General features: G+C 48.7%; 1 protein-coding gene and 1 long non-coding RNA gene across 2 annotated transcripts in view; one reads left to right on the forward strand and one right to left on the reverse strand.

The window, feature by feature from the left end:
- The window catches only part of Unc13c (unc-13 homolog C), a 377980-nt gene that overhangs the window by 25758 nt on the left and 336321 nt on the right, over window positions 1-15901 (forward strand). The gene's annotated exons all lie outside the window — the stretch shown is intronic.
- On the reverse strand, window positions 8116-8772 carry LOC109117577. The gene is made up of 3 exons (XR_002024863.1): window positions 8643-8772; window positions 8424-8558; window positions 8116-8295 (listed from the first exon to the last, which is right to left on the reverse strand). It is a non-coding gene; the product is annotated as an uncharacterized LOC109117577 (long non-coding RNA).

Below are 15901 nucleotides of genomic sequence, written 5' to 3' on the forward strand. Positions count from 1 at the left end.
CCCCTTCCTCCCCTTCCCTCCTCGACAGCATTGGCTGTGACTAATTCATCTTTGCATTCTTTTATCACAGTGCCTGTGCTAAGGCTGGACCCTATTAAGTGCAGGATTTCATACAAACAGGCTTTTGTAAATAAATAGAAGTAAATGCTATGTGCATATAAGTTTGTACTGTAAAAGCTCTGATACTTTTGCATAATCAAGAATGTGGAGGGCCAGGGATTTAGCTCAGTGGTTCGGTGGCCTGCCTTGCAAGCGCAAGGACTCAAGTTCAATCCCCAGTACCAAAAAAAAAAAAAAAAAAAAAAAAAAAAAAAAAAAACAGAAAACAAAAAAGAACGTGAGATCATTAAACTGGATGTTTAGTGTTGCTCTTTATGATTTAAGTATGAGGATGTGATCCAGCTTGGACAGACTTTTCCTTCCTTAATACCTTCCTGGGTTTGCAATGATCCAACTCTTCGATTATTTTTTATCATAAACTCATAGCGTAATATCAGTTACTTAGGTCAATCCTGTATGTTCCTCTATACCTTATCGAGATAAAATGAGATTCTTACCAAGATATTTTTATTTTTATTTTCTCTTTTTAGTCTTGATGAAAGGCTATGCATACATAGAACTGACTTTCCCAGGGCTGGTTTCTAATTATTCTTCATTGTTCATGAACTCTGCTGCTCAGTGAATGAACTAATCAGCTGTGGCCTGCATGGTTTGATCCAGGTGTTAGATTGGGTTATTCATTATTTATAACAGCCTATAGATAAACAGACATTACTGAGGAGGTTGAACTGGCTATGCTGCATGTCACAAGACTCATTCTGTCTACAAAGACAAGTTTATTTAAGTTCAGTAAGGTTCGATACCAAGTAACTGATTTACTGTATTATAATGAAATATGTCTCGCTTGTAAATTGCTTAAAATAACTTTGTGGTATATGAACATATGAAAAATGGGAAAATCATGCTTCTGCATTCTGAGGTTTCCTTAACAACATTAGCTTCTTAGGAGTTTGTCTTTGCCAACTTGATCATCTATTTTGTCTTCTTTTCTGTCCTTTCCCCAGTAGTTCCATCAGAGGAACCATTCAGTTAAACTCTGAGAAATAGTTACATTTGGAAAATGCATTTTTGGAGATTCTATGTTTTATTTTCCTGTTCTTTGAACACGTACTCCTGTAAAACAAACAAGCATGTCCTGCTGCACTGATGTCAGGTTTCTCTGGTGCTTGAGTTGATCAGCTGAGGACTCTGTGTTCTGTACCTCATCTAGACTATGTGCACATGCGGACGTGGTCTTTTCTTCTCACTGTCAGTATGTTTTAGGGAAGTTTTGAGCACTCTTCTCTGAATTAATTGTTCTCTGAGTTAAATGTTTTAGAGAAATAATTATCCAGTCTTTGAACATATTTTTGCATGCATCATGTTTTATTTTTTTGGAACATATTTGTTCCTATGTGCCTTCTCTGGGGAGATTCTGGAGGAGCCTGATAGGCTGGAACAGAGTGAAGGTGACGCTAATTAAGAGAAAGATCCTGCAGCTGAAATGTGTCTGGCCATCAGGGGGTGCAATTTACAGCTGACTCCTGAGAACTTGGAAGAGCAGTGATGGAGGAGAAATCCCCACCTGGACGTCCGAGGAGCCCAGCTCACTGCCCCGCACCCCACACTCCTCCACCCAGCTGCCGTGACTGTCGTCCATGCAGGCCCCTTTGAGAAGCACTAACACAGGCAGCCCGGACTGAGAGCAGCACCTGGCACAGGTGGCAGCAGTAAGGGGCTCCCCGCGCTGCCTCTTCTTGCGCTGCCTCTTTTCCCTTTCTTTCCTCTGCCCTCCTCCCCCGGTGTGTGGTCTCAGCCACACACATTCTGCTGGCATCCTCCTTCAGGGCCTGGTTCTGGATGAACTCAACCGCGATTGTGTTGGGTGATTGTGCCGCCTCCAAATTTAGTTTGCTGGAAGGAGAATAACTCTATATTTGGTACATTTTCCTTCAGTGAAGAGAAGAAATGCCTTCCCATCACCCTGGAAGCTTGCCTACCTTTGCTCTTGGACCAGAGGTTTTTCTACCAATGGAATCACTGCCCAACTTCCCTTCCTACCAGATCCTCTCAATAAAGCAGATTTGGCTCCCAAAGACCACCTCAGAAGCTTGGCAGGAAACCCTGCTTGTTAGCATCCCCGCAGGGGCTGCGGGAGGAGGAGGGAGCAGGGGCAACGAGGCAGTGGAGAAAAGCGAGTCTGAGTCCCTCCCTGTGAGATGACACAGGGTAGGAGGAAGGGCTCCTGTGCAAACTTCTCCCACACAGCAAGCTTGCCCGATACGAGCAAGGCCTGGGAAGCTCTCAAGGCTGCCTGGGAGCTTGGTAGGAGTGCAGGAGGAAGGAGAGGGCAGTGAAGGCGCTGTCCTCTTCCTCTCCAACCCCGCATGAGACAGAGCAGGGCCAAAGACATTTGTCACTTTGAGAAGAGAAGAGAATAACTGCAGGATCTGAGCATCCTTATCATCACCCGTACCTCATTCTCAGCTCAGCTGGGGAGGGGGGCGAGGTGCTCGTGTTGACTTAGTTAAGTCCCCTGTTACCTCAGAGGTCTCAGCTACCCAGGGGCGCCCAGCCACGCCCTCCAGACTGGTCAGCGTCCTCACTCCTAGCCCTGCGCTCCCTCTGCTCCAAAATGCACATACGCCTCTCTGTTCCGCTCCCCTTCTCCTGTTTGAGTCTGTTTGAGTACCCCCTCCGCCGCGGGGAAGGGACGGCTCTCTGGGTGCTGCCCTCGGACCTCAGCACCAACACACCCGGGAGCGTGACAGCCATGTGCAGTTCCCACCCAGCCAAGCACACGGACTTCAAAACTCCGGGGGGCCGAATGGAGTTAACTGTTCTGGACAAGATCATGGAGGGATTCGGATCCACTGCGTGCTTTTCACAGCTACCTGTACATTGATCGACAGCTACAAAATTGGGAGCTGAGAAAAGAATTCGCACTGTGGCTTGGCGTAAGGTCCACAGGGTAGCTCAGTGGTAGGTAGAGGGCTTCTCTAGCATGTGTGAGGCCCCTCAATACCTAGCACCTCAAAAGAAAAACAGACACCCCATGTCTTCCCCTGGACCCCAATGGGGAGACAGAGCTGTCGTGAGGGAAGCTCGTTGATCTCTAGTGGGGTTGTTGGTAGGGGAAAGGCTGGCTCCTCTCAGAGAGGCTGGGGCTGTGGTGGGGGCAGAACGGGAGGAAACCTGTGAGTTTGGTCTTCTCTTCCCTGGAAGAGAGCAGATGACTTCCTCTCCTGAAATATCTCCTCCACCGGACTGAAGCTCCCCGGTTAGTTCATAAGTAACGTTCCAAGCTGGTCGTCGAGTGGGTGTGGAATGGTCCCTCAGGGCCGCGTGCGGATTGGCTTGGTCCACTTTGCCGGCTGCAGTGCCTGAGCACAGTGAGGTTCAGATTTCGGGGCGCAGTTCCAGAGGCTGCGGGACTTGTCAGTGCCGCACTAGGTTGGAAGGACGGTGCTCTGGGTCCCTGGGGCCGCAGAGGGAAGGCTGAAGAGAGGCGGGCTGAACTTGGGGCCCTGCTCACGTCCTGTGAGAGCCCAGGGGCTCCTCACCGGGACAGGGCTCCTGCGTGTTTTGGGTACCCACACGCACGTCCGCTTCTCTCATTCGTGTTCTCGGGAATGCCGCGTGGAGGTGAACTGGATTTCAGCTTGGGGTCAGCAGCATGGAGCGAGTCCACGAGGAGGATTGTCTGGGGGGGTTCCAGACACCTGGCAGAAGCTGCAGGAATAACGTAGCCTTCCGCAGCCTGGCCGCCTTTGTGTGTCCCCCAAGCAGGGCCCGCGGCACGTCCCATAGTTGGGCTGGCAGGTCACTGCCCCAGGGCACCGTGTTCCCTGGGGCAGAGGAGCAGGGACAAATGGCAGTGCCTGTACCTTAGCCTCCAGGGCAGGTGGGAGAGGAAGCCCACAGAGTGGCCAATTCCCAGGAGGCTCCTCCTCCCTCCCCAAGGAGGGACACAGCCGGAGGTGCTGTCCACTTTCCTCTGGAGGCAGCTCAGGTGCAGAGCCTCCATCGCTGTAGGTGCCCCAAATCCTGCAGTTTCCCAGTTTCCTCATCACCACACTTTGGAGAGGGCCGGGGCTCACTGTCAGGCGGGTGAGGGCCCTGAAGAGGGGACTCCTGGCCCGGAAGAGGTGGCCTGGGCTGCCACCCACCACCCCAGGAATTCCCAGCCCCACCTGGGCCTCCCATGCTGCCCAGTGCCCTCCTGCCATGCCCTCCACTCTGGCACCTTAGGAGCCTGTCCGGCATCCCCGGGACAGTGGCCTGTGGTGGCCGGGCCACAGGCCCCCACTCCTGCCTCTGATTCCCTGCCCCTCACCACCCACCCTGCCACTCCCGCTGCTCCCTCTGGATCCAAAGCAGTGTCCCACAGCGGACCAGGCCAAGGCGGCCCAGGGTGTGGGCAGGGACCCATCCTGAATGCCGGGCAGTGGCCCCTGGGCCATGAGGACGGCTTCTGGGCTGTGATCTTGTTTCCTGTTAATGGGAGAAATACCACAGCCTGACAGGATTTTTTCCTTGGAGTTGTGGGGTTTGAATCGATGCAAGGGCTAAAAGACACTCCTACCCTTCCTTTTTTTATTTAGTGACAGAATCTCACTAAATTGTCCACGCTGGGTGCCAAGCCACAATCCTCTGCCTCGGCCTCTCAGAGTGCTGGGGTCATCTGTAAATACCACCTGCCCGGCTCAGCAGGACCCTGGAGAACCGGCCTGTGCCTTTGGCTAGTGCACGTCCATGGCCCCATCCGGGCACAGAGAGGCATAGGGACGGAGACAGTGTTGGGAGGACCCAGCTCCCGCCTGCTACCCTGCTCAGTCCCTGCTGCCTCCCGAGGAAAGCGACACCCGGGAGCCTCAGTCTGCTGCACTGTGGGGCGTGTGTCCCCCAGGTGTGCTGTGCTGGGCCTGGAGGCGGCACCTCGGGAGGTAACAGGTTGGACACCACACCGCGGGCTGCAGGTGTGGCGCATGGCTCTGTGAAGGCTGAAGTATGACAGGGCCTGTGGCTCTGTGCTCCACGTGCAGCCCCTGCCCTGCTGCGGCTCCGTGTACCAGCTATACCCGCGAGCCCCAGGACTGAGAAGCAGTCGTCTTCAGTAAGTTCGCAGGCTCTGCAGGCTCTCACAGCACTGCGCAGACTGAGAAGACTGCTTGATGGAGACCAAGGTAAGGGCAGTCCTAGTTTTTCTGGAATTATTAGTTACCCACAGATGCTGGCATTTGCTAGCATGAACACCCATGTAAACTCCATGTATCGGAATAACCTTATCTCTAATCTGCCTTCGGTGCACTTGAGTAGTATTTAAGGAAATACAGAAAAGCTTAAAAAAAAAAAAAAACCCCTTTAGCCTAATCTGCACACTGAACTCCGGGACATCCTCTGGGAATGGGCTGCTTTGCTTGTGGTGTCCGTAAGAGACCCTGGATGGCCTGGTTTAGTGGGTAGTCGTGGATTAATTAAGTCAAGCTCAGGCTCTTCCTGTCCTAACTGTGATGGGTACAGGGTAAACTTCTGCCTACCCTACTATGGAGAGGAATTTCTCAGTGACTCTGCGGTGGGCTTTGTGAGTTCAGCGCTCAGTTTGTTCCCAGACCCCTGTGCAGGCTGGGAGGTGTTCCGGCACACTAAGGGAGACCGCAGCAGCCGCCCTCACAGCCACGGGGATTCCTCACATGGCTCCCCAAGGCGAGGCAGGTCTCAGAAGCCACACAGTAGACCTGTGAGAGGTGATTTCTGGGATGGCGACAAACTACAGTACAAGGGGGAGTGGCGATCAGGATGTGTCCGGTACCTGCCTGTCACCTTCATGGGGACGATTTTCAGGGGACCCTGTGGAAACCACTTTAGTTTATCACAAAACATCCTGACAAGCGTTCCCAACACCACCGAGGCATGACCTGCACAGCTCAACCCTGGACTTGGCAGCGGTGTGAACTGTTCACAGCCACAGTGAGCATGAGGGTCACCTGCCGAAGGCCACCTAGCTTGCTGCATGTGGGGATGAAGGCCACGTGGCGTGGGGGTGACCACTGGCCAAGGCAGGGTAGCGAGGGAGCCCCAAGGCAGCTGGAACATGGTTCTCCAAGCACTGGCCAGGTCCTTCCTGCCCCTCGAGTCCCTGAGAGGCGGGGATGGTGCTGCCCGCTCGTCCCACTGGCCCCTGGCCTGCAGTGGCATAGGCACGGCCTTGCTGGCCAAGCCCGGGTTGTGGTCTGTGCAGAAATCATCTGTCCAGTGGAGAAGACTCTGCGTCACCGTGGTTGTAAGCACAGCCTTGGGCGGCTGCTGTCGTGGGCAGGGGCAGGACTGTGCTGACTGAAACAAAACTGACAGCACAGGGACTGTGCAGAGCCCTGGGTGCCTGTGTTCAGAGGGAACCAGTACGGCGCCCAACCGAATCTCTCTCTACTTGATCCATAGGTGAGCAAAGGACGGGATCAGACAGTAACAGTTTCAGGGAGGTGGCCGCGGGAGGGACTGAGGCACTGTAGATAAAGGTGCAGCAGTCGTCATGCACAAGAGCACATGAGATGCGTGTTGTGCTGCCATTTACTAAGCGAACGTCAGGCGTGAGTGCATGCTCATGTACACGCTAGCCCCGCACATGTACATGCTAGCACACAGGGCCGTCCCAGCATCGGCCAGACTGAACCCTTGTTGGAGCCAGCAACTCCATGATCCCGCGAGTGTCTTGTGCCTGGGTGTGCTGGGCGTTGCCTGCAGGACTCAGTCAGGATGAGCTGAGCTGAGCTGAGCACGGTAGAGGTATGGGGGCTACCCTGAGCTGCAGAACCTCAGGGCTGGTGGAGGCTGTGTGGTCTTCTGTACTGGCACTGTGCTGTGAACTCATGAACCGTCTCTGCTCTTTCCAAGTTCTCCATCACCGCCTTTCTATCTTTTATAGTCCTCAGCTTCTGCAGCCCTTCATGATGTTCACAGCATGTCACGGGTGTGCCTGGGGACATGGAAATTCTGCCCTTTCCTTCCTGTCTTATTTCTAAGCACTGAGGACTGGACCCAGGGCCTTCTCACTAAGCCTCATGCCCAGCCAGGCCCCTCCCCTTTCTTTTAATGTTTTGAGACAGGGCCTTGCTAAGGCACGAAATGGCCAGGCTAAGCTCAGACTTGACATCCTCCTGCCTCAGCCTCCCAGAGTGCTAGGATGACATAGGGCATCAGCATCCCTTGCTCCCCTGTGTTCTTCACAGGACGTTTCACTTTAGGGGGGGATTGTGTTGTCATAAAGTCACCTTGGGGACACATCCCTGCCTGAATGTCCTGGTGCAGATTTGGAGAGGCCTGGGCCACCTCTGCGCCACTGCCAGGCACTGCCCAGGTCAGAGTCGGTCCCCTGCTCAGGGAGAGGGGCAGTGCCTCAGGGCACCCAACAGCCAGGGCGACCTGAACTCGAGGTCCTGGGAAGGGAGGTGGTGTCTTGAGGCGGCCTTGACTCTGGGTGGTGAGGAGACGCAAGGGGCATCGGGGCCCTGGGGGGCAGCCTGCACTGCCACTCAGGCCAGATGGACGGATGTGCCCAGAGCTATTTATAACCTGCTCCTCCTCTCCACCTGCCAGTCTCATTAAGCCCTCCTGTGCTCCAGGCCGAGCCAAGCACTTTGGAAATCCAGCTCCTCCCACCTGGAGGGCCCTCCAGGGCCCCTGATGTAGTTAGGACCAAGGACACAGGAGGGAGAGCCAGCATGTGGAAGGCCACAGGCAGCGCAGCTCACAGGAAAATTGGGTTTTTCCTCTCAGAACCATTTAGTTGTTGTACCAAGCCAGTGAGTACACCAAATACCGGGACACAGATAAGACTGAAAGAAGTTTCTTTCACACGTGCAGACTCTACTCTCTAAGAGAAGTGAAGCCCTCTTACAGGACTGTGAGTAGGTTTTATAGGGTTTACAGCCATGACCTCATTCAGGTGGCTGCGTTTCATTTACAGATATACAAATCATGGTCACAAGGCAGTTAACTTTAATCCAGATACAGCAATTCTTTGTCGTTAGGGAGTTTAACCTTTAAGATTTGTCTAGCTATCCGTGCTAGCCCAGGGGAAGAGGATGTTCAAGGTCAGAAAAGCAAAGTTAAACGATTGCTCTTTGCATCTCGACACTTTTACAATCATGTGGCTCTCAAAACTTTGGAGCTCGGGGTCTTGACGTGCCTTTATCTCAGGATGAGGCCAGCTGTCCCATTCTACAGTTAATGCCTCCAGTGTCTTTTAATTTTGAACTAAACAAAGCAGATTTCAGTTAGAAGAACAGAAGTCATCCTACATTTTCCTAACATTTTGTAGGACTTTGGTTATTTATAAAAGTTTTCCCATCATTCCTCCCTTTGTTTTTGGAGTAACTCCTTACCCCTTGCTCCATTTTTCCATGCAGGGACCAAACATGAAGACAAGCAACGTAACAATAATTGGTCCTTGAGGGTGCTGACCCAAGCTTTCCATCCTGACAGGTTAAGGCCAAAATTGAATGTTGTGTCCTCGGTACCTGTTGTTTGATAAGGGAAGGGTGCACAACAGTCTCTGGGGTCATTAGCCGGCCAACTAGGAGTCACTTTAGCTCAGATCTCACCTTTGTTGCTGGGGTGAGGCCTGGGCCTCGCCCACACCAGGCAAGTGCTGTAGCGCTGACCGTCGGCCGGGTCCTCAGAAGCTTTCTCTCTCGTCACACACGTCCGTGTCACTCTGCTCGCAGCGCAGCCTCTGGCCTCACCGGCCCGCGGCTGCTCCGCCCACTTCCGTCCCTTTCTGGTGTGTGTGTGTGTGTGTGTGGAGTGAGCGGAGCGCGAGTTGGTGAGGAAGCAGGTTGGACTGTGTCTAGAAACTCAGGACAGTTGAACCTTGGAAAGGCGACCACACCCACAGGTGAAGCCTGTGCGAGAGCCCATCGGGGCCTGGTAAGGTTTGATAGTTAAACAATCAGGATCTCTACACTGCCGTGAACCAGTATTTCCTCAAGTGGAAGAAATTAAGGCTATTCAGAGTTGCCAGTTCAGGTCAAATTTTGCTTTACATGTTTAGTAGTTTTCTTTCTTGGTGAGCTTTTAGGACTTCAGCATTGCAGTGAACTTGGAGAACTATAGATCTTAGTATTGTTGGCTTTGCTTAGTTCCCTGATCTCTAAATGCAGATGATATATCCACTGCTGCAGGGGTTTACTTTACACAGCAAATAGTGCCTAGGTCATAATATCTAGTACACATTTGGTCTTTATTTACACTTTCCACTTCTCACAAAGAGACACAGATGCAAATTCTCTATGCCAAATGTGATCATTATGTATATCTAGCATGTACCACTAAACAATAAAATATAAACGACACGGAATGGGCTAATGCAGAGCCGAGCATGGAGCCATAGTGATCCTGGTGATGGTCATCTCTTATTTTCCATTATCAGTGCTTCTGTAAGACATGCACTTTGTAAATCAGATCTGTGGTTTGCTCTGCAGCAAACCCATGAGCACCCACTTTTTATAGAGGAGCAGAGCTGGGGCAGCCAGGCAACCGGTCAGGCATGTTGGGCTGGTGGCGCCTCTGGCCTGCTCTCTGGGGTCCTGGAGAGCTGTCATCTTCCTGTGAGGGACAGCGGGGTCCCCGTCACAAGATGAGGGGCTCAGGGGCAGCCTGGGCTCTGTCCCTCAGCTGTAGCCTCCTCGTGGGTTGACCTGGTCACGGGGCTCTGTGAGGCTCCTGTACTCTGGGAGGACAGCAGGTTTGGATGACACCTGGGGACTCCAGCATTGCCCAGCCAAGCAGACACGTAGAAGCTGGCTCTTGTGTCCCTCAGGTCCTGGAGGGCACTGTCCCACTTTTCCCTTGGGGTCTGCAGTCTGGGGGGTGAGATGGATGGTAACCCAGGGTGCTGGACCTGCATGACCACACTCTCTGAGTGACCAGCGTGCTGCACTCGGGCCCCGAGCTAGGGCCTGAAGGAGACAGGTGACGTCCAGGGACAGGAGCAGGCCCTGCCTCGTGTCCCTGTGCCCCTACCCTGCCACTTCTCTGGTGACTTCTGCTCTGTGTCTCCCCACTTCCTGCCTGGGAGAGGATCCAGGAGAGCCTGGCCGCTGATCTCTACCCAGACTGTGGGGAGGTGCAGGGCATCCAGCCATGGAGGATGCTGGTCCTCTCTGTGCTGTTCTGCAAGGTGGACACCGTCCACGGGAAGCCAAATGAGCACCACCGAGCCTGCAGCGGAGCACAGGTATGGTATGCCCGGTGGGCGGTCCACACCCGCTCTCCCACACCTCACACCGTTCACACACATGCACAGACACACACAGAGTACTAAGCAGCCGTTGTGAGATGTCAGTCTGGTCGACTGTGTTGCAACTTGTTATCAGAAGTAACTAAGTCTGGGTCAAAGAAAAGCCTCCTTGCTATTCCTGCCATGCATCCATGTTTTAACGAATATTCCCTGGTTGGCTACCACCTCCCAACACGACGGTGTTAGAGACTAATTTCCAAGCGATGGACACATAAATGTGCTCATGGGTTCTTTTTCCATCAAAGTCTGAAAGGGGATTTGAAGCCCCCAGTCTCTTGCCTTCCCTCTGGGAGCAGGGACTCAGCCGTTCTCTGCTCTGGGACAGGCCCTTTCCTCATCTGACTCTCACTGATCCCAACTCATACCCCCGTCCTCACCACCACACACATCCTCGGTGTGGAAAACATGGGGAAAATCATGTCGTGAATGCTTACAGCGCCCTGGTTCCTCTGAGTTGGGTCTGTCTCTGGGGAGCTCCTCCCGGTCCTGCTCTGAGCCTCTCCCGTCCTCCTCTTGCTGTTTTCTTGGGTCTGAAGCAGCCTTGGAGGCAACGAGAAGAAATAAGGAAAAGGTGCCCACCATGGGTAGCCTATTTCTAACAGAATACCTTGCTTAGAAAATTCTAAAATGCATTTTTAATATGGATTATTAAGCATGTTTTTCTCCATTGGTGCATTGTAATGTGTTTTCTTAGTTGCAAATTGTATTTCTTCAGCAAGATTCTCACCCTTAAAACAACTAATTCTGTAATTGGCACAATAGTTGCTGTGTTATCGGTCCCATAATATCCAATTAAATCCGGTAACTATTATTACCAAACAGCTTGCTAAATAAGAAATCACAATTTAAACAAATACACGCGTATAGCTTTCTTTCCCCATCACCTTTGGCTCTTGTTTTTGTCCTCTTTCTGCTCTCTTGTTTCTCTGGGTCTAATGTCACCCTTTGTAATAGAATGTGTGGGCTGGGGCCTCTCAATGATCCCTTGTGCAGCTGGATTTTATGGCTTTGCAAATTATCTTTGTGACTCAGAAGTAATGGCTGTGGGGGGATTACCTTCCTTCCTTCTCAAGTTTCGTATTTCAACAATTTTTATAGGAATTACTTGTTGAAAAGATTGTTAGAAGTAGAATTAAAGTGAACTCTCTCCCCCAGATAAACTCCCGATTTGATCTCTGGCTTCCCAAATCCCCAGGCTCATGGCTGGGTTATTCGCTTCCAAGTCGGCGTCTGTGGTTGGGGTATTTGACTTCTCTGAGCTGTAGTTTTCTTCTAGCAAAAGATGTCTAGTAAGACCTGGTTCTGATGTGTTTAATAAATATTAAGGAGGAAAGTCTATGTGAAGACACATAGCAATCCAAGTCATGACTATGGAATCCTCAGGACTGTGAGTAATTGAGTGATTGGAAAAGTTATCTTGCGGGTCAAATCAAATCCTCTCCTCTCATGTAGATGAGATGACGTTTCACTGCTTGAAATCAGTGGCCCAGAGCCTCAGTGTCATAGTTGGGAGAATTAAGAACAAAAATGAACTTTATTTTACATTTAAAAAGAGGAGTGTGTTTGAGAGAGTATACTGCAGTTATTACTTAAAAGTAATTTCGATATGGGGTAGGGATGCCCCATTTTAGACCATTTATAAAAGTTCATTCTGTATAAAAATAGACAGCTCCATGAGGCCACATCCCCATTATTCTACGCGGACTATTGCCTTCCAGCCGCGGTGTCTCTGGCATTGTTAGCGGCCTAGATAGAGGCTCAGGTGTAGTGAATGCAGCTCTGAATTAGGGTATTTTCCACTTGGGGGGAGATTACTGAGAAATGTCTGCACATGAAATTAAGACTACAAAAGATCTCGTTTTGAAAGAATTAAAGGCAGATTATAGTGATCCATGCACGCCCATGTCCACAATTCTCAAAAGCTAAACCTTGGAAGCAGCCCATGAGTCCATCAAAAGAGGGAAGGGATGAAGAGAATGCAGGATTTCCACACAGAGGAGTACTACTCGGCCGTCAGGAAAGATAAAACCAGACACACAAGTTTAAATGTCACATAGTTTCTCTTATGTGAGAAACCCAAAGTATAAGTAAAGAACAAAATAAAGAATAGATGATAAGAAGTAGGGAGTAGATTTTTCTGAAAGAGGAAGGGGACCAAGAGATGGAGGTGGGGAAGGAGTCAGGGAGGGAAAGGGGACAGAAAAAAGAATTAAAATGTGTTCTGTGTATGGACCAACTGCCCACAAAAAATGTGAACATTTTGTACTATAAACATGTACTAATAAAAAGCTGGAAAAATACTTTACAAGACTAGATATAGGCAAAAGGAGAATTTGTGCTTTGAAAGGTAGGTTTGGAATTTTGGACAAAAGAAATAGCCAGAATGAAGCACAAAAATGGATAAAAATGGAAAATTCAGAACTGTCTCTAAAAGACATTAAGAGATTCCCTGAGTTAATAAGAGTGTCAGAAGAATGTCGTAGAAGTAATACTTGAAAAGATTATGACTGAGAATGTTCAGAACTGATAGAAAGTATTATGTCTGATATTCAAGAAGTCCTGTAGAACCCTTAGTATTTATTAAAAAATAATGCCGACATAGGCATGTAATGCTAAAAGTGCTAACAGGAGACTGGAGGGAGAAGAAAAAGGACCTGTTAAGTAAACTTTTATCTTAATGAGCAGTAGACCAACAGCTGACATTTTAGCATAAAGAATAGAAACTCCCAAACAAAACAATACCTCGAGTAAACAAAAAGCAAAACAAGAAAGCAACTTGCAACCTAGAACCATCACTCAATGGAAGTATTCTCAAGGAATGAAAAATAGATAAGCAAATAAAATTCACTACCACGAGAGGAAAGAATTTTTGTGGGGCATTTTTGTCAGACAGAAAAGAATTATTCCATTGTAGGCACAGCCAGGGAGGAGAGAGAGGTAAAGAGATGCCGAACACGTGCCGGGATCTAAGGAACCTTGATTTCCACTGTGCCCGTTAATACGGTGTTACTCCGAGGGAAGGGACAATCACAGCAGTTACCTTTGAGCTGTTGGCTTGTCAGTGAAAGTGAATCATCCACAGTGGCTCAGAATTTCAGCAAGGAAGACATGAATAAGATGATCATTACTGCTGTGGAATGAAGCTCTCCAAAAGTACGCGAAACGGCCATTTTACCATGCTCCTTCCTGTGCCATGGACATCACTGGGGACACGTTTCAAGATGTCTCACTTGTGTGTCTGAAAAATTGGCATTGACTGTTGGCTTGGCTGAGATCGGCTGGGCCACTGGGCAGGGCCGTGGTTTTCTCTCCAGGAGGGCTGCTCCATAGGCTTCTGCCATGCCTGGCATCTGGGGTCCAAGAGCAAGGCTCTCAAGAGATTGAAGTAAAAGTGGGTGGTCTCTCTACCCTGAGCCTGAGGTCACTGGGCGTGGCAGCGGATGGCCTTGATTGGGAGGGTGAGGAAGGCTCACCCAGCTCTGAGGTGAGGGACACAGTCCCTTTCCTTAGGGAGTTAGCTGATCCTAGAAGAGCCTGCAAGCCGGGAAGGAACGGGGTTTGAGGCCACTTGGGGAACACAGCTGTCATGGTACAGCAGCTCCAGGTAACAGCTTTCCTAGCAGAGAAGGAAAAAGTGGGTCTATTTCAGTGGCTTGGAAACTTTACTTTATTTAAAAACACAAGAAACTAGGAAAGGGGAAATATAGATCAGCCAGAAAAACTTGACAAAAAGAAATGTGATTGATTAATAGCCGGATACTTCAGAGACTAATGGTAGACTTGAAAGGCAAATGGTGTTAGACTTTATTTTTTAAAAAAGCACTGTGAAGAAGGGACATCTACAATATGAAGGTTCAGCCAGTCTAAAAGTAAAGGAATGGAAAAAGAGATGTCATGCAGCTAACGCTCAATCGGAGGCTGTTGTAGCTGCGTTGATATTAAGATGAGCAGGTATTCCTGCAAAAAGGATTAGCAAAGGTAGAGACTATTCATACTGATACAAATTTCTGTTCACCAGGCAGTGCTAAGGCTGTATATGCGTAATAACTGTAGTTTCAAAAATATGTAAAGTAAAATCTGTTTCACATCTGTTAAACACATTGCTCTCCAGAATGGACAGAACCACAGAAAAGCAGGATGGGCAAGATTTGAAGGCACACCGGCTCTAAAGCGTGTTTAGGGTGCTGTCACCCCACCCACAGACTACACACGCGCATTGTTGTCCGGTAACTGTAGCAGATTTCCCAAATTTGACCCAACGTAGGGCAAAGCTAAGTAAATTATGAAGAAGCAAAACCAGAGAATGTTCTCTGAGTCAGAAGAAATCCTGCTTAGAAATCAAGAAATACACTTCTGATATATTAACTAGTAAAATACTGACATCAAAGTTTATGTGGGTAAACAGACTGTTAACATGAAATGAAAATTGCGAAGATTTAAAGACTTGATTGTTGGAGTACTGTGGTTTTGTTTTTTAAGGAATCCTTGCATTTCAAAGCTCTTTACAAATGCAGTATTCACTGGTGTTTCCTTTGATCTGATCAGAACAGAGAGAAGTCCATGGGCAGAAAGATGAGAAACAAAATGCCGGAAACAAGCTGTGTCCAAGGTGGATTCATTAAACTGCTATCAATTTTTGTACGTTTAAAAATACTTTTTCCATAAAATATTTTTAAAGAATGCATTTAGAAATAACTTCTGAATCAGAGAATAGTTTCCAATGAAAATTAGCAAGTCTTTTAGGATAAACAATTTTAAATATGCCATGAAACTGCGCACTGTGGACAAACTGTCTTTAGAGAGGTTTTTATAGTCTTTAATGGATATATTGAAAGTGATGCCTGGCCCAAAGATAATCCACCTAGGAAAGAAAGATTAGAGAAGAAATTAATGTCTAGGCAACAAATATCGGGATTAATTACAGCCATGAGTTGACTTTTGAAAAGATGAATAAAACTGTTAAAACCTATAAAACTGGTCAAGAACTCAGAAAGAGAAAAACATCAGTAATTACAAAGTCTTATGACAAGTTTTTCAAACACTTTAAGGACCATAAATATGTGTGATGATGAGTCAATTTTATAAAATAAAAAGAAAATTAAAAAAAGGTCCTAGCAATGTATTATGCACCTTAGGACATTTCAGAATTTAAACAAAGTGCTCAGAGAAGCACAGACCCTATAAATGACAGAAATAAAAGTAGGAATTCTGAATGCTCTAGCAACAGTGACAGCGATTAAATCTATAATTTAAAATCTTTTCACAAGTAGTTTCAGAATTTAAACAAAGTGCTCAGAGAAGCACAGACCCTATAAATGACAGAAATAAAAGTAGGAATTCTGAATGCTCTAGCAACAGTGACAGCACAGCGATTAAATCTATAATTTAAAATCTTTTCACAAGTAAAATTCCAGGACTAGTCGGCATCCCTTTCTGGAAAAGTCTATCCAACTTCAAAGAATAAACAATACTCATATGCAGTTTTCTACAGTCTTGAAAAAGGAAGCACGCTAGCTAATTCTATGAGGATGGTCTACCTTTGCTACTTAAGCCCGATACAGG

This window comes from Fukomys damarensis, unplaced genomic scaffold (genome assembly GCF_012274545.1).
Source record: "Fukomys damarensis isolate Sample0158 unplaced genomic scaffold, DMR_v1.0_HiC HiC_scaffold_17, whole genome shotgun sequence".
Taxonomy (NCBI): Eukaryota; Metazoa; Chordata; class Mammalia; order Rodentia; family Bathyergidae; genus Fukomys; species Fukomys damarensis.